The following is a 19,114-nucleotide window of genomic DNA, read 5'->3' as shown; positions in this document are numbered from 1 at the left end:
TCTTTTATGCGTGAGGCTCATCCAAGTGTGTGGAGAGTGGTCCCAGCATGGCCTTGGTTGGGGCCTGGAGGTCTTCAGCTGTTGGGCCCTGGTGGAGACAGTCAGGCACAGGTTGGGAGACTCTGCCTTGTTCTCTCCCGGGAGCTGAGTGTGATAATCTCTGGATCCTGGCCGTTGTTGGGGTTACATGGCAGTTGGTGGGTGTAACTGTCTAGCTACTGGCAGGTCCAGTCCCAAACCGTGCAGGCTTGGAGATCTCAGCCCCGGGTCCCACACACCTGGGTTCCCCTGCCAGTTCTTTTATGCGTGAGGCTCATCCAAGTGTGTGGAGAGTGGTCCCAGCATGGCCTTGGCTGGGGCCCGGAGGTCTTCAGCTGTTGGGCCCTGGTGGAGACAGTCAGGCACAGGGTAGAAGACTCTGCCTTGTTCTCTCCATACATACATATATACATACATATATATAATATATATACATACATGTATGTAATATATATTTCTCTCCATGATTTGTTGCCTAATGTCTGAATCCCATCAAATATGGTGTGGCAAAAATGGGTGGGAAGTGTCTTCCTACCTGTACAAAAAGGATGGGACAAAAGTAGTATTGTAGATGGGCCATGAACTATGGATTCTTGCTCTTTGCTGCATCATTCGTTTCTTTTTTCCTTCTTATTATGATCATGTGTGATATTACCTGCCACCAAATTAATGCTGTGTGTGACTGGAATGTGTCAGTGTTCTCATTAACACTTTAAATCAGTCGCCTACATATAGTGATGGGTCCAACTCAAGACACCATTTCTTGTTTTTTTTTGTGTGTGTATTTTGTGTTTTTGCTTTTAATCCATCACATGCTGCTTAACAGAAATGGGTCGAGGGCTGGAAGGTGCCTTAGCAAATGAAGCTTCCAGGTGAATGAAACAGTTCCATTGAGAATGAATGAGAGGCCTTCCCGGGACATCCTGGGGGCAGGGCATCCTATGGACTGAGCCATGGGTAGGCTGCGGAGTGCTAGTGTCTAGGAACCAATGTTAAAACCCACGCTAGTCTATTACAGGGGTGCAGACGGGCCAGCCAGTATGAAGTCTGCAGAATCCTGGGCTTTGATGAGACAGACACGTGTGTTTCTCCTCCACGGCCTGTGACCCCTCTGCCGGTATTGCATGGCCTGAGGATGATGGTGTAAGTGTCCAGGAACTGAATGCTAGATAGAGAACTGCTTCTCCACCCCCATGGAGTTTGCTGCGGCCACCCCAAGTGCAGTTTGCTCTGCCAGTCCCTGTCATTGTCGTTGTTTCCATTTCGCAGATTTTGTAAATAGAGTTTCAGTGGACACGGGATCACGATCTTATTGTGTTTCTCACAGTCCTGGGGGGAGTAGGGGAGCCCTCAGTCGCAGATGGGGTTTTAGCAGCAGGGAGGGCTCCAGAGGTAGTGGGATGCCAACACACATGGTGGCCCGCCGGCCTCTTTCCTGTAGAGACACGGGGGGTGGGGGTGGGGGCGACAACTTTAGCATTGGATCTGGGCTGCTTGACTGATGGCGTTATCCGTACCTTCCTTCTCTCATCACCAGTGACTGCAATAGCACGTTAGGAAGAAGGGGGCTCCTTTCCCTGTTATTTTTTAGATTTTGACAGGTGCTGAGAATTCCATTTGTTTCTTCTACCCGACGGGTTGGCCTAATTATTATCGTTCTGTCACGGGTATCCAGGTTTCCCCAGACCCATATGCATTTCACAGAGGTTCTGCACATGTTTGCAGGAGAAAACGTGGTCTCTCGGTTCTGCAAATGCTCTGACCTTTAAGCTCTCCCATCTGAGTCTAGGAAACAGAGGATAAAGCTTGAATGTACTACGTTTGTAAAATTTTCTTAGGGTAATGGACTTGGTGGTCCTAGCATTTGCAAGGCTCCCTTTGATTTGGGGAGGTGTGACTCTTGAATCTTGTATTTGAAACTATATAATCCTTATCTTGTTGCCCCAAACCTGGTTCCAGCCCAGATTTGCAAGTATGTGTATGATCAAGAAGAAGCTGTGTGTTAGGTTAACTGTGGTGATGGCGTTTGGAATCTTGTTCAATGGGCTTACCACTCACACACGAGTGGCATGATTTTCCAAAGGGAAAATTGTTACGAACTTTCAGTGGCGATTAAATCATTTATTACAATCTCATTTACTTATGTGTGAAATGAACTCGATGTGAGTTTCTTATAAAACTAAAATTTGCCAAGTAAATACAAAACCACAAAACCAATACAATAAAAATGTCTTTGGTTTTTCTTTTTTCTTTCTTTCTTTTTTTTTTGTCACACCTGGTGATGCTCAGGGCCTACTCTTGGCTCTGTGCTCAGGGATCAAACCCGGATCAGCTGCATGCAAGTGCCTTTACCCCTATACTATCTTCTTGGTCCCTCAAATAATCCTTTAAAATGATCAGGTTGTCAGTGTTGAGTGTGGTAGTAGAAAAGTACTTTGCTTATTTGACAAATTACTTGGTTTTTGGATTCGATTGTTTTCCTTTTAAATAATAAACTTGTTTTTAAATTGCCAGTTCAATGTTTTGGGATAATCACTTTAAAAATATATTCTGACAGCCAGAGATAAAGTACTGGGCTAAGACTGTACTTGTTTTGACTGCAGTCTACCTCAGTTCAGTCTCCGGTACTGTGCATGGTCCCTCAAGCACCACCAGGTCCCTCAAGCGCCCCAAGCACAGGCAGGTGTGGCACTTAAAGGGGGGAGGTGGAAGGGAGGGAGGGACAATTCTGTCCTAATGAATTGACAATAGTAGATGACAGATCTTTAGAATTTTCCTCTCTCCTCCCCCCCACCCCCACGCCAGTTCTTACTTGGCAAATATTCTTCCTGAAACCAAGCCTATGTAAGGTCAACTCTTTTGTAACATTCAGGGACGATAATGTTGGCAGTCTTATATCTAAAATCCAGAAGTTTGAGGGCCTTCGCTGTGAATTAAATCTTGTACGTGATCAGTGTACAGCTAACCATGTTGGAATGTGCTACATTTTGCCTTCTCGTGTGCTAGTCATTTCTCCATTTAGTTTGATGTGTGCCCAAGTAGTTATGATTCCTCAGTATCAAGTCGTGTTCTCTCTCTCTCTGGCCACAGGCCTCAGTGGACTTTTCATCCTTGTCCAACAGAAATGGAAAACACCTCCCTTAGCTCGAAGCGCTAAGTTCCATATTCCAAGGTCAGGAGGCAGGAACTTAAAAAAAACTCTCTCTCTCTCTCTCTCTCTCTCTCTCTCTCAGTCTAAAAGCTGCTTTTCAGATGTTTTATTGGTACTGCTGTTGGTTGTTTTAATTAGCAATATGTTTTATTTGCAGCCCGAGGCAGCTCCAGCAAAGAATGTAATTCAAACAAACAAAATACTATCTGATACTCTGAACACCCACACCTGCTGTCTGGGCCCGAAGGTACTCACTCAGCTTGGCAGGGGACCGAGGAAGAGAAAAAAGGAGATGATTATGTGGAGTTGGGAAATGTTTGAAACCTGAATTCTTGGAAAGCTTGATAACTGAGCAGTTTTTCAATTGGGAATGTCAGAATGCCCCCACCCGCCCTGAGCAGTGGTCCTTTTTTTAAGAGACCCACCCTGAGTCTTCATGAGAAGCCGGGTCTTTTGCACCCTGAAGTGTTTCCAGAATTCTTTGCACTGTCCTACATTGAGAATTTGACTGTAACCAGGTGGATAGGGCTTCGCACGGCAGGAACATCTGCTGGGAAACTTTCTCCTGTTTTTCACTTGCATATAAAATGAAGGGCAGCTTACAATGAATTTGTAAACTGGTCTCTTACGGTTCCCCCAACCCCTTCAACTTGGCCTTTTTTTTTTTTGAGTGAACACAAACACCCCTTTTTTTGCTTGCAAACTCAAGTGCTGAATTACATGCTTTGGACCTAATTTTTTGAGCTGCAGTTTTGTTGACTTTGGATTCCTTTGCTGCTCCCCACTTTCCTCTTTCATTAGCAGTCGTTTCAGGAATCTGTAGAGATGAGGCAGAAAGTGTGGACGAAGTACCACGACCTCTCATACAGTTTTTTTCTCCTGCACGTAGCCCTTGTGGAGTACTTGTCAGAGAGCTTGAAAACTGGGCAAGAAAGGTGGAGACAGAACATGGCCACACAAATCACCGAATGTTCTACCTGATGAATGTTCCAGAGGAAAAAGAAATACATCAACTCAGACCACCAACGATGAACTTAAAACAATCTTGAGAACATATGTAATTATTATGTATTTAAATGTTTTAAAATATTATTTAGAACGTAAGGTATAACATAAAATATTATTTAGAAGATAAATATTTAGAAGATAAAAATTTTAAATCATCTCCTAGGGCAGGAGGGAGGTGACTCAACGGGCTGAAGTACAGGCTTGCCTATGGGATGCTCAGATTTGGGACTCACACTATGTGGTCCCCTGGGAGAACTCCAGAAAGAGCCCCTGAGCACTGCTGGATGTGGTCCAAACATTCTCTCTCTCTCTCTCTCTCTCTCTCTCTCTCTCTCTCTCAGGCTCCTGTCATGTTTTAAACCATACTTTAAAAAAAGATGATGTGGGGACTGGAGAGATGGTACAGCAGGTAGGGCTCTTGCCTTGTGCATCCTGTCTGAGTGATTCAAGTGCAGAGGCAGAAGTAAGCCCTGAGCATCTCTGGGTGTGCTCTGTTCCCCACACCTCCCTCCCTCTCCCGCTGCCCTTAAAAGGTGTAAATGCTGTTGCGTCTACGTAACCCAAGAGCTGGTGAGGTCAGAGGTTTAGGAAATGACATCAAGCTCTCCACTGCCTTTATAAGTTCCCCCTCCCTACCTCCCGCCCTCCCTCCCTCCCTCCCTTTGAATATTAAAGCTTATCCATTTTAGAAGATGTTCTTATCCCCCCCAACTCCCTACTGTCCCTCCTCTCTTTCTGGCTGCTGCAGTGACCGGAAGTGGCCGCATGTGGTTGTGTTGCTCATCTGCCTCCTCCTTGGGGGGGGGGGGGGGGGTCACAGTCTTCCTTCAGTTGTGCCCGCTGCGTGTGTTTGCCAGCATTTGCACACTGACTTGTGGGGCTCTCACACACCCTTGTGGCATGCCAGAGATTCTTACACACTTTGTTGTGGCACCAGGGATCCCAAGTTACAAAGCCCCTGGGATCCCACTTTGGCCTGTGGGGCGGCACAGGGTCCCCCCTGAACTTGGACTCATCCTCTCAGACCCGCGAGCATCTGACATGCAGTGCTTCTGACCCTGAGCTCTACCCAGGCCCCTTCATTACATTTGTGTGTGTGTGTGTCTGTGTGTGTCTGTGTGTGTCTGTGTGTGTCTGAGTGAACAGGAAATTGCTTTGTGTCTTTAAATTGTAGATTCCAACTCTGCTCATCATCTGTCTCCAAAATCAATGGGGTTGAATAAAGGGATTTTAGAAGCTCACACTTAGGATCCAACCGGCAACATTCTTCAGATGCTCACACCCAGATTAATCATGTGATATTACATAAGAGCAAAGTCAGAGCAGTTCAGAGTCTCACCAGAAAAACAGCACAGCCCCCCCCCCCCCTTGGGTTGTGTGTTTAAGTCATTGACATCTGTGAAGGAAATGTTGGTAGAGGGTGCAGGGCTTCAGGATCAACAGCCGCGCTCTGCAAACGCAGGAGCAGGGGCCGAGGCATTCGGACTTCCTTTGGAATTATATTTGCTTTTCATTTTATTTATTTATTTATTTATTTGCTTTTTGGGTCACACCCGGCGATGCACAGGGGTTACTTCTGGCTCTGCACTCAGGAGTTACTCCTGGCGGTGCTCAGGGGACCATATGGGATGCTGGGAATCGAACCCGGGTCGGCCGCGTGCAAGGCAAACGCCCTACCCGTTGTGCTATCTCTCCAGCCCCCTATATTTGCTTTTTAAAAAAATCAGATTAGCATCCTTGATTTTCTTTTTGAAATAGCCGTGCATGAATAAGCAATAAGTTAATTTTGGAATTAACGACTACGTGGGGTAAAGATGCCACCGTAATAGAAAGTGACACAGAGGATTATTATTATTATGCCTGGTTTATAGAGCCTTGAAAATAATTACCAAAGAATTTTCAGAGCCGTTTTGCACAGGAGACGTCACTGGGATGCGTTGACCTGGCTTCCAGGCTGGGTCTGGACGCTGCTGGGGGTCTCCCAAAGGGTCCACTGTCTGTCTCTGCTTCCAGAGTGTCCTTGGGTCATGTCTTTCAGCCACCCCTTTACTTTTGCCCAGTGTAGTGTCACAATCCGCAGCTGTTGTTTTGTACTTCCTCCGCTCAGCGGAGTTGTGTCCACTGAGCTTGTGCTTCACTTCTGGTGGGCAGGCTGAGCCCGCGCCCAAGTGGCCTCGCTCCCAACTGCAGGCCCTGTTGAGCGCTGCCGACAAAGACACTGTCGTCTTAATGGCTTTGTTTTCCTAGTCTGTAGTTCACTGGGGTATTGTAGCTTATCGTTTTGTTCATTTTTAACTGCCTGTCAGAGTTGGGGGGCGGTGGGGAGCGGCAGTCGGGGGTTGGGGAGCAAGTTTTTTCCCCATACAGGCCAGGGTGTATTTTTACTCTCTGGAGACTTAGCAGTGGTGTGGTTTGGTGGTGCGTACGTGTGGCCTCTGAATGATCTGTGATTAACTTTTTGTGGCCCCCGATGGCCATTCTTAAGGCACATCTCGTGGCACAGGGACGTGAGCTGTGCCCACCTCCTTTCCACTCCCAGCTTGAACAAAGCCGGGATGCGTGCCCGATAAATCGAGGTGTCTTCAGTTATTTTATGCAGACAAGTTTAAATATGGAGCAAGGTACCTGGAAGTGAGTATCATCGTGTTCCAAGCTCCTCAGCCAGCAGGTCACTGTCACTGTCACTGTCCCCCCATTGTTCATCGATTTTCTCGAGCGGGCCCAGTAACGTCTCCATCGTGAGACTCGTTACTGTGTCTGGCATACCGAATACGCCACGGGGAGCTTGCCAGGCTCTGCCATGAGGTCGAAAAATCATTGTCACAGAGGGTCCAGTGTCCAGCCTGACTGATGGAGGTTTGTTTCCAGAGAAGGTATTTTTCTGAGCCAGGTTATTTATTTATTTTTTTCTTACTTTGTGTTTTTCTCAACGGTCGTCGACATCAGGCAGTATTTCATGGAAGTGAGTGTCTCCTTGAGGTTTTATTTCCTTATTACGAAAATGAAATCGAAACCAAACCCCACGAGCATGAGTATTTTGTAACTGCCAGGGAAAATTAGTTTCATTTGGGGAGGCCCACGCAAAGCGCTGGACTTATTAACGGCCGCATTAGTTTTATTACCTGACACTTATCTGGAGCTCTTTGCCAATGTTTTCACATTGTGTCTTCTCATCTTCCATCAGAGGTTAGCCAAATGTCCATATTAAATCTGTTCAGATTGAACCAAATTCTTAGCAAACTGGAAAATCTTTGCTCTTCGCATTTTTTTTGGGAAGTCACTGTATATGTCCTTTCCCCTCACACCACATCCCCCTCAGAGGAAGCCACAGTCCTCGAAAACGCGGTGCCCTTGGAACTTGGCTGCACTTTGTCTTGTGAATAATCTCTCCTGATGCACTTTGTAGAATTGCCCTGTTTGTATGCAGCTGTGATTTCACATATAAATTATGCTGCCGCGCTGCTCACTTGTGGATGCCAGAATTATCTTTATCTCCATAACTCTTGGTTTCCTGTGCTCTGGAAGCAGGAAGAAATCATCCCTTTGAAGGAGAGTGGAACAGGAACCCTTGACTTTTTATTTTTCACACACAGAGACTGCGGATAGACCCTCAGTCTACTGCTGCTCGCTCGGACTCCTGCTCCTTTGGTGCGTAATTAGGACCACATTGACGCCTCTTGCGCTCCGACAGCCCCTCACTCTGGCCTTTCTCTGCTTGTGACCTTTGATCTCCGTGACCTTTCCTGGGGTTAGTCTTAGGCCCTTTTCATTGTGCTGTAGCTGACAAGGCTCATGTGGAGTTGATTATTTCTTTGCTCATTTGGCCTTTTTTTTTTGGGGGTCCATAACTCCAAGTCACTTCCAGTTTCTTCCCCTGCTTTAGGTGGTCTGCAGTGAAAGGAAATGCATTGGCAGACCACGGGGCCCGGGGGTGTGCTTGGCTGACGCTGGAGACCAGGAAGTCCCGGGGGGAGGGCTGGGGAGTGCCAATGCCCACATTTGTTAGAGAGCCCGGCAAGCTACCGAGAGTATCTCGCCCGCACGGCAGAGCCTGGCAAGCTCCCCGTGACGTATTCGATATGCCAGACACAGTAACAACAAAGTCTCACGATGGAGACGTTACTGGGCCCACTCAAGCAAATCGGTGAATAACGGGAGGACAGTGCCATTCCCATGAGCTGGTCCTTGGCCAGGATGCTACTTTTTTGGGGGAGGGGATCACACCCGACGATGCCCAGGGGTTATTCCTGGCTTTGCACTCAGGAATTATTCCTGGCAGTGCTCAGGGGACCATATGGGATGCTGGGAGTCGAACCCAGGTCTGCCGCATGCAAGGCAAACGCCCTACCCACTGTGCTATCACTACAGCCCCTCTTCCCCCCCACCCCCAGGCTGCTGCTTGGAATCCTGGGAAGAAGGAAGCCACCATCCTAGTGCCGGGGACCCGGCTGTTGGGTTGATAGCTGGCAGCGCTGCTTCTGTAAGATTTGCCCGGTCTCTTCCTGCCTCCCAGCCCTGTGACAAGTCAGAGAAAGCATCTTGGTCAGCTCCCAACCTCCGCCCCCCCCCGCCCCCCCCCGCCCCCCCCGCCCCCCGAATTGATATGCTCATGGGGAGATGAGATGGTTTATTGGTTGTGACTGCTCTTAGAACAGCACATTTCCTGACCTTGCCGGTCCCCACCGCCCCTGCCCCTGCCCACTCCTCTGGTGCATTCATTGAAGGATGGACGCCAGGTGTTCCTCTCATTTTTCAGCCCCCACGGGAATGCTGGAAGACGGTCCCTCATCAAAGGCTTGGGGATCAGGAAGGAATCAGCCGTTAAGGAGTGTGTCTGATCACCCCAAACTGTAGGACCTTTGAAAGGTATATGGGTGTGAAATTCGTTGACTGTCGAAACTCAATTTTAGAGAGTTGGGGAGTGTTTGATTCTCTTTCTGCAAAACCATTTTGTTTAAAAAAAAAAAACTTTTCCTCTGTTGTTTAAGAATTTTTGTGTTAGTAGTTTTGACTGTGTGGGCTATTGTTTTTTTTTTTTTTTTTTGGAGGGGCAGAGGGGGATGTTTGGGGCATACCCAGCAGTGCTCCGGGCTTACTCCTGCCTCTCTGCTTGGGAGTCACTCCTGATGGGCTCATAGATGGGGAATTGGGCCTCAAACTTGGGTTGGCCATGTGCAAGGTATTACCTGCATTACCTGCCATTCTATCACTCTGGCACTATTTTAATCAAACATTTCTACCCCTCCTAACAAGAGTGACTGTTCCGTGTCTGCTGCTGGTCCCCAGAGTTTGAGGTGCTTCAGGCCTGTCTGCTTCCCTGAAACTCCTACCCACTGCATGCCCGCCGCAGGGGAAGATGCTCTCCCGGTCCGTTGCGGCAGCAGCCAACGCTACACAGTTCTGCTTCTCATAGGTTTCCTGTCTCAGCCATACCCACCAACCGTTCCTTCCCTCACTTGTCCAAGTCAGGAATTTGGACAGCTGCCCCGATTCCTTTATTTATGGCCAGTGCAGAGGGGAATCGGAGCAGGGGGACAGATAATGGATTCCAAAGATGTCTGAGATCTATCTTCTCGCCCAGTCTTAAATCAGTCACTTGCCATGACCTAGAAATTCTCTTTCGAATATGTCCGTTTCTTAAAAAAAAAAAAAAAAACAAGATCCAGGGGCTGGAGCAATAGCACAGCGGGTAGGGCATTTGCCTTGCACGCAGCCGACCCGGGTTCAATTCCCAGCATCCCATATGGTCCCTTGAGCACCGCCAGGGGTAATTCTTGAGCGCAGAGCCAGGAGTAACCCCTGTGCATCGCCGGGTGTGACCCAAAAAGCAAAAAACAAACAAACAAGAAAACTAAGACCCTCTCAGTGCGCCCCTTGATGCCTCTGCAGTCTTGCCCCGTGTCCCCTCTCATCTTCTCCCCCGCCCTCACTCGCTCGCATCATTCTCCACGCAGCAGCACAACTGGGTTTTCAAAGGCTCGAGTCTGGTCTGGTCTCTGGCCGGCTCGAAGCCTCCCTGCCCACGTCAGGAGGAAACTGTCCCGGTTGCCCTGTGTTTCTCTGTGCTCTGACCACTGTGCTCCTGCATGGCCGTGACCCCTCTGCCCTCTCCGGCCCTTCCATCACTGCTCTGGCACCCCGGGGTTCTGCATACACCCTCTGCTGCTCCCTCCCTCATCCTGCCTGTCCGCCAGCCTCTCTGACCATTGCTGCCCGGGCGGAACCTTCCTCTCCACTCGGGGATGGTCCCCCTGTTGGCCCTGCCTCTGCAGAAATGGTTGTTGCCGTGGCTTGAGAAGGGACTGAGTCAGGATGGGTGCTGGCAAAGCCACCTTCACCCGTTTTCACACACAGGAGGAGAAAGCAGCCGAAAACCAAAGTCACCTTTGCTGGGGTGATGGGCAGAGCTTTGACAGGACACCCTCACAGTTTACTCTTCCATCTGACGCCGTGAGCCCTCCTTGTCCGCAGTGGAGGAGACTGAGGCGGCCACTGCAGATGCCTCCTTTGGGGCTGGGGGAGTCAGGGAGGAGGGGCTGCTTCCCCGGGATATCTCCACCAGCCCCACGGTCACCTTCACTTCCATCGCATTTCCAACCGGGGGCCATGGAAAAGCGTCTGTGTGAACAGGCTGGCGGCCAGCACAGGGCCATGGAGTAGAGAATCACCCACTGGCCACTGCTCACACGGCATGGCATGGTGGGGTCATCCACATAGAGTGGGTCATATTTTTTTTATTTATATAATATTTCTCTTTTTGGGGGGGGGAGGGAGGGGATGGAGGAGACTTGGTTTTTTTGTTTTTTTGTTTTTGTTAGTTTGTTTTTTGCTTTTTGGGTCACACCCGGCGATGCACAGGGGTTACTCCTGGCTCTGCACTCAGGAATTACTCCTGGCGGTGCTCAAGGGACCATTATGGATGCTTGGAATTGAACCCAGGTCAGCTGCTTGCAAGGCAAATGCCTTACCCACTGTACTGTCACTCCAGCAATGGAGAATACTTGGCAGTGCTCAGGGTACCAGGCAGTGCTGGTACTCGAACCCAGGGCACAGCATGCAAAACACTCCAGCCCTTTGAGCTAATTCCTTGGCCCTCCATGGTAATTTTCTGACTAAAACTTTAAAAGTGTCCTGTAGACGGAGATTCTGGGTAGAGGGGAGTGTGTGCATGCGTGCATGCGTGTGTGTGTGTGTGTGTGTGTGTGTATGCGTGTGCATATATGCGTCTGCATGTGTGTCTCTGTCCGTCTGTCTTTGTTCAAAGCACTGCTCTTTAACTTGCCTCCCGTGTGAAAGTCATCTCCTGGCATAGAGAGAAACTGTTCCCAAAGTGCTTCGCAGTTTGGTGAACTGCTTCGCAGGAGCCCCTTTGGGAAGGACTTGCCGTGCGGATGGTGTTTGTGTCAGCCGCATCTGTGGCTGAGTGATTCCTCCGTTTCGCCCAACCTTCCCCCTGCCATGAGCCTCCCTGAGCACATGGCCCATCTGTTTTGTGTGTAGCCAGGTCCTGGAAAAGCCTCACTCCTGGCTCGGCCCCGTGTACAAGCCCCGGGAATGTGTGGACTCAATGGTGATTTTTCTCTGCTTTAGTCTCTCTCAGCATTCCACTTTGGACACATTTCAGAACTACCTTCCTGCACTCTGTGCTCAGAGTGGCGGTGACTGCCATTTGTCCAGGAATTCTGTCCTCCTCCTCCTCCTCCCCCTCCTCCTCCTCCTCCTCTGCCCGGCAGGACGCTGCCCAGGGTACACACCCTATGTGTGAGTTAATTAATGGAATTATTTCCTGGAAGAAAAAAAAAGCAGGGTCTTTGGGAAAGTCTGTGCAGGAAATGATGTTAGCCTCTTAACTGAATTATTCCACTGTTCAGAATGATCAGAGATTTATGGTTGGACGTGATTAAAGCCAAGATAATTCAATGAGCTTAAAATGTGCGCTTGAGGCTGGAGAGAGAGTTCGGTGGATTTAAACGCCTCCTTTGCTTGGGGTAATCTGGGGTTCCAGCCCAGCACCACTGGCAGCATCCTGCCGACACACAAAGACATGTTTACTTGACTGCCCTCCTTGAAATTTTCTGAGTTCACCTTGTCACCTTGATCTTTCTTTCTTTATGGTTTTTGGGTTTTGACCACACCCAGCTGTGCTCAGGCATCACTCCTGGCAGCTACCTGGTGCCGGGGGACCATATGGGGTGCCAGGGTCAAACCAACCCGCTGTCTTTTTTTTTTTTTTTGCTTTTTGGGTCACACCTGGCGATGCACAGAAGTTACTCCTGGCTCTGCACTCAGGAATCACTCCTGGCAGTGCACAGGGTACCATATGGGATGCTGGGAATTGAACCCGGGTCTGCTGTGTGCAAGGCAAACACCCTGCCTGCTGTGCTATCGCTCCAGCCACCCCCCACCCGCTGTCTTATCTCTCTGGCCCAATATTGAATAATTTTAAAATTAGCTTGGCTTTTGCTCTAGTAACTAGAGAAAAACCCAGTTTTTTTTTAATGAACTATTGAGAAATAGCTTGTTTTAAAGCTTGTTTTAAATATCATTTGAAAGTAGGGACCAATTGTTATCTTACGAAGGAAATTAAAATTTCACACAGAACAAGATTTCTTTTTTTTTTTTTCCAAAGAAAGAAAATGCTTTTAGAATTTTCTGTAAAGGAAAATGACCTAAGGTACTTTCTATTTGAAGAAAGGTTTTTGACCCCAAAGCTGCGTTTTGCTTGCAAATTAATCACAGTTATTCCCTAAGCCCCCAAGAAGAGTATAAGAATGTTTGATACAGGAATGCAAGGGAGGGGAACATTCATCTAGCCAGCTTCGATCACCCCTGGGAAAGCAGAGGCGTTGCTTCGAAAACAAAGGAACTGAATCTAGAAATTCAGGAAAGACTTTTCCCCAAAGCATTATTCTGGCAGCATGTTGAAAGGGGGTTATAAAAGCATTAAGTTCACAACCTGAACAATAAGTTAAGTAAATGTTAGGGAAGTATTTCCTTTCTTTTTCTGAGACATCCTTCAGTTTCCTTTGCCAACAGAAATGCTTGGGAGCCTGGGGGTGGGGGTGGGGGCATCCAGTCCAGCCCGACGTTTGAGACAGATGGTCTTGTAGGCAGGGGGAGGAGAAGCTCCCAGAAATTAACTCTGGGCACAACCAGCTTTTGCTGGGTGACCTCAGGCCAGGACTCCAGGAGCAGCCCTCAAGCCAACAGAAGTGGGGAGCCCCTCCCAGATTTTTGCAGCACACAGGGAATGTCATCCTCTTAAGTGTAGGTACAAGCTAACCAGCTTCAGTTCCCGGGATTGGATTTTCTTTTTTTTTTTTTTTGCTTTTTGGGTCACACCCAGCGATGCACAGGAGTTACTCCTGGTTCATGCACTCAGGAATCACTCCTGGCGGTGCTCAGGGGACCATATGGGATGCTGGGAATCGAACCTGTGTTGGCCATGTTGGCTGCGTGCAAGGCAAACGCCCTACCCGCTGTGCTATTGCTCCAGCCCCCGGGGATTGGATTTTCACACTTCACCATCTTTTTCCTGGGGCAGCTTCGCACCCGGTGCCTCCGTGGGCTCGGAAGAAAACGTTACATGTGCGTTTTCTCAGATGCTTAACCTCGGAACCGCAGGGAGAGTAACCAGGCTGTGTTACCCCGGGTTCTCTCTCTCTCTCTCTCTCTCTCTCTCTCTCTCTCTCTCTCTCTTTCTCTCTCTCTCCTCTCTCTCTCTCTCTGCGGGCGGGAGAAATGGATTCCATCGGAGGCCAGCACCTTGGATAAGGCCTCACAATTCCGCTGTCCTCATGGGAAACCCAGGGTGTCTTTGCCAGAACCCAGTGGAAATGCAGTGGGCCCTATTTATTTATTTGTCATCTGTCTTGCTTTTTTTTTTTTCAGTTGAATCACCACGAATTACAAAGTCACAAAGGTAGTTTTGATTTTCAAGCGTATTGTTCCTACAGCAGTGCCTTCACCAATGCCCACTCCGCTCCACCTATGTTCCCGGTTTCCCTTCCACGCCTCAGTTCGCCTCTGTGGCAGGCACTTTTATCCGCCCCCAGTGTTCTATGTGTTCCCTTCACCTGTTCCCCTCACCCCTGTCCCAGTGCCCAGTTTCCACCTGAAGATCAGTTCTCCGTGAGCCCCATTTAAAGCCAGATCCCTTGGGTTATTGTAGTACCTCCAGAAATGTAGGGAAGTAGAGGTATTTGTACACCTTATGTGTAAGGAGAGCAGGAAGGCAGGGAGAATCAACTTTTGCAGTGAGTGAGTGGCAATTTACTATTTTGAATGAAAATGGAAATAGGCCAATAAGGTGTCAGCTAAGTAAATTAAGTACCTTCTAAAAAGTAGAGGACATCTGCAAATAATTTGTAGCTCTTAGAAATTATAGTTTTAATAAGTAAATGATTGTTTTAAGAAAACTGATTATTTAATAAAGCAAGCTTTAAAATGTTTAATGCACATCTGTGACAGTCTGAGTTATAGAAACGTAGACTGTTCTCAAAGGAAATGCGTCAGAATATTGGCATTCATCTTTAGGTGGCAGGCTTTTTTCGTTTCTTTTTTTCACACTTTTATTTCTTCACAACATTTATCTGTTGAATGTGTAAATTTAATTTTGGTTTCTTTGGGTGGTTTTTGTTGGCTTGGGGACCATGCCTGGTGGTATTCTGTGGCTACTCCTAGCTCAGTGCTCAGGGGACCATGCAGTACAGGGGACTGAGCCCAGGGCTCCTACATACAGACCCTACACATGAACCCTCTGAGTAGCTTCCTGTCCTGAATTTTTTTTTTTTTTTTTGCTTTTTGGGTCACACCCGGCAATGCACAGGGGTTATTCCTGGCTCTGCACTCAGGAATCACTCCTGGCGGCACTCAGGGGACCATATGTGATGCTGGGAATCGAACTCGGGTCGGCCGCGTGCAAGGCAAACGCCCTACCCACTGTGCTATTGCTCCAGCCCCCCTGAATGGTTTTAATTGACTATTTGTAGAGGCCCTCTATTCAAGGTTTTCTATTTTCAAAGTAACCTTTATGACCATTATGCCATATGCGGAGAAAGAGCTCAAAATTTTAATAAAAATTTGCCTGTGTGGGGCCAGAGTGATAGTATAGTGGGTAGGGCATTTGTCTTGCATGCAGGCGACCCGGGTTTGATTCCTGGCATCCCATATGGTCCCATGAGCACCATAAAGAATAATTCTTGAGTGTAAATCCAGGAATAACCTCTGAGCATCGTTGGGTGTGACCCCCAAAAGCCAAAAATAAAAAATAAAAAATTGCCTGCGTTATGGTAGCCACAGGGGTCTTTAAAAATATTCTCACTGAGAGAAATACTATGAGGTCTGAAAAACGACACGGTCCTCCCGTTGTTCATCGATTTGCTCGAGCGGGCCCAGTAATGTCTCCATCATGAGACTTGTTGTTACTGTGTTTGGCATATCGAATATGTCAAGGGGAGCTTGCCAGGCTCTGCTGGGCGGGCGAGATACTCTCGGTAGCTTGCCGGGCTCTCCTAGAGAGGCGGAGGAATCGAACTTGGGTCGGCCGTGTTGGCCGCTTGTGAGGCAAATGCCCTACCGCTGTGCAGTATGAGTTCAATCCATTTCTACTCTACCCGATAGGATTTTCATGAGTCATCCGTTGCTTCCCTTTACCTAAGATCTCATGGTGGTGTATACTCAGTCAGAGACCGGAGGGCCTTAGGCAAGAGATGTGGTGCGGTGGGCAGCTGGACTTTTCCCGGACCCTTCCCTGCTGGATAGTGTTTGCAGCGCAGTGAGAGAAGGCTGGAGCAGCTGCTTCCCCGCAGGGCCCGTGAGGTGATGTTTCTTTTGCTGGTGCACATTTTTATGGGCAGGAAAGGACATACATGTTAAAGCCACACACCTGTGCGTAGGGTGCTCTCAACTATGCTCAGTTGTGGTGAACCTCCTTGGCCAAACAAAATAATTTATTTGCTAGGGGCAACGCAGGGAAAATTACACGTCTGTGTCTTTATTTTGGCCTCCAATGTGAAGAGTGGCAAGCACTTGGAGAATTAGCTATAAATAAGTGGAATAAATGGATGTCTATGGAAACATGTGCTTGTATAGACTAATTCTGCTGATGATACAAAATGTTTTCTTGGAGAGGTATTATATTTAGGGGGCCACACCCAGTGGTGCTCAGGGCTGACTCCTGGCTGTGTTCAGGGATCACTTCTAGTGGGATTTGGGGGGGGGGGCGGCACATGGGGTGCCAAGGATTGAACCTGGCTCAGCTGCATGCCAGGCAAGTGCCCTGCCTGCTTCATTAGCACTTTAGCCCCAACTCATTTATTTTTGTTCTGTTTTGTTTTGTTTCTTTTTGGGTCACACCTGGCGATGCACAGGGGTTACTCCTGGCTCTTTACTCAGGAATCACTCCTGACAGTGCTCAGGGGACCATATGGGATGCTGGGAATCGAACCCGGGTTGGCCGAGTGCAAGGCAAACGCGCTACCCGCTGTGCTATTGCTCCAGCCCCCAACTCATTTATTTTTGAAAATGGCATGCTCCGAAGATTTTTCCACTAGCGCTAATGGACATGGTCTTCGTTTCTGCATCTCACCTTCTTTGTGGCCAGTGATGTGTCCAGGTGTGGTTGGACCTGGGCTGCTGTTGGTGACTGTTGAGGAGAATTTCAAGCTACCTTACCCATTTGGCAACAGAACCGGGCCCTTGTCCTCATGGGCTACAATTGATTCTTCTACCAAATGGAACAGATGTGACAGGCTCAAAGCTTGTGTCTGTTAGGTGGTCAGTTCATCGCAGCCCCCCTCCCCCCAACGCCATCAGTGACCAGCAGTTCAGAGTTAATGTGGCAGAGAGGAGTACTCTGGGGGAGCAGCCTCCACACTGAAGGACGTATTCAAGGGCAGCTCTGAAGTCATCTGGTCATGGTCACTGTCCTGTCACTGTCCTCCCGTTGATCATCAATTTGCTCGAGCGGGCCCAGTAACGTCTCCATTGGAGACTTTGTTGTTACTGTGTTTGGCATATCGAGTACATCACGGGGAGCTTGCCAGGCTCTGCCGTGCGGGCGAGATACTCTGGGTAGCTTGCCGGGCTCTCCTAGAGGGGCAGAGGAATTGAACTCGGGTCGGTCATGTTGGCCGCATGCAAGGCAAATGCCCTACTGCTGTGCTATCTGCATTAAGGTTCAAGTTGATCTGGGAGTTTGTTTCACAGCTTATTTTGATAAATAAGTAGTTGGCAATCTCCAAGCAAGAAACATTCCTTCATATGTCCTCATTCTCTCGGGAAAGTGTCTCCTGTTCGTTCACCAGTTACTGAAGTGTTTACTTCGCCTTCACTGTCCCTTGGTGCTATTAGTCAGTCCTTCCTTGGAACCACGTGAGAGTTCAAATAAACCAGAGGGTTTCCACGCAGTGGCCTCCTGCCTGTGATAATGCTCTGGAAACACCCTTCCCACTCTGAAGAAGAGCTTTTGAAGGCTATCCACAAGTTGACAGTCTGTGACCTACCTATCGGTCAGCCGTGACACCTCCTGATTGCAGCCTATAGATTTTAGTTAGGGTTCCTGGTACAGGGAAGCGAACGGTCCTGGGAGATAGGGTTTACTGTATTAAAAGCCATACTGAAGGGGCCTTGCTTGGTCTTGCTACCCAGTACTATCAGTGGTGAGAATTCCTGAATGATCAGCACTGTACTGTAGCTCTGTCATCCCATTGTTCATCGATTTGCTCGAGCAGGCACAGTAACGTCTCCATTGTGAAACTTCTTGATACTGTTTTTGGCATATCGAATACTCCCCGGGGAGCTTGCCAGGCTCTGCCATGCCGGTGGGATATTCTCAAGGGCTTGCCGAGCTCTCTGAGAGGGACGGAGGAATCGAATCCCAGTCAGCCACGTGAAAGGCAAATGCCCTACCCTCTGTGCTATCACTCCAGCCCTACTGAATGACACTGGGAAATCTTGCTCTGGGGTCAGGGTGCCACTGTGAAGAACTGGAGCACATGTTTGCATGGGGGAGGCCTGGGTTCATCTCCCCGCACTGTGTGATTCTCGACGCACGATCAGGTATGACCTGAAAAGCAAAAACAAAATAAAACACATTCTCAGTAAAATGTCAGCTGTGGAGCTCTGTTGTTAAACTTCATTGTTTTTCACAACCCTGGATTCTGTATCGTCCACCCCACCCCCACCCCCGGGGAGGCAGGACGTGGGGATGGGCCTGAGGTGGGGAAGAGGGTTCGCCAATACCATCATTCCTCTCAGCATCCCTGGGCCAGCACGGTGCCTGGCAGAGAGTGGGCACTTAACGGAGTTTTTGTTGATTTGAAAAATCACACATATGAGTGAATAAGTGAGGAATGTGGCTGGAATATGCTAGAAAAATGAGATGGCCGTTGGTTAAGATATTTCAGTTTTAACAGACACGCCTATTTTCTGCTTGGTATTAGAATTTAATCATGCAAAGTTAATTCTGATGCATTCTTGCTTTCAGAGAAGACACAGTTCTGAACCAGCTAAATTTCAGAACAGAGAAATGAGGGCGGTGGTAGATAGACACACCACAGCATGGAGGGAAAACAATATGCCAGTCTGGAAGGTGGCTTGAAAAGCGTTGATGCTCCTAATTTTTCATGTTCTTTTGCCCATTTCTTCCATCAGAATGTAGACTGAACCTTTTTGTCTGCTACTTACTTCAATTTTTATATTTCAATTTCTTTTTGGACCAACTCTGAGAATAATACCTAGCATCAGATAAGCACTTCATACATACTTCTTGCAGGAATCAGTGATCTTTTGTGTGTGTGTGTGTGTGTGTGTGTGTGTGTGTGTTTATTTTTGAGGGAGAATGATAGGAGACCCTTGGGTGGCTCTCAATTTATTCATCTATAAAAGTAAGTGGTTTGAGTTCTTTTTAATTGT

At 48.3% G+C, this 19,114-nt stretch overlaps 1 protein-coding gene across 1 annotated transcript in view; it reads left to right on the top strand.

Annotated features, from left to right (window-relative positions):
• The window catches only part of CDON (cell adhesion associated, oncogene regulated), a 104,488-nt gene that overhangs the window by 16,329 nt on the left and 69,045 nt on the right, over positions 1-19,114 (top strand). The window lies entirely within an intron of this gene.

Source organism: Sorex fumeus, unplaced genomic scaffold, assembly GCF_029834395.1.
Source record: "Sorex fumeus unplaced genomic scaffold, SorFum_2.1 ptg000169l, whole genome shotgun sequence".
Classification (NCBI taxonomy): Eukaryota; Metazoa; Chordata; class Mammalia; order Eulipotyphla; family Soricidae; genus Sorex; species Sorex fumeus.
The sequence above is the reverse complement of the archived record's forward strand: the minus strand, read 5'-3'. Positions and strand labels throughout refer to the sequence as shown.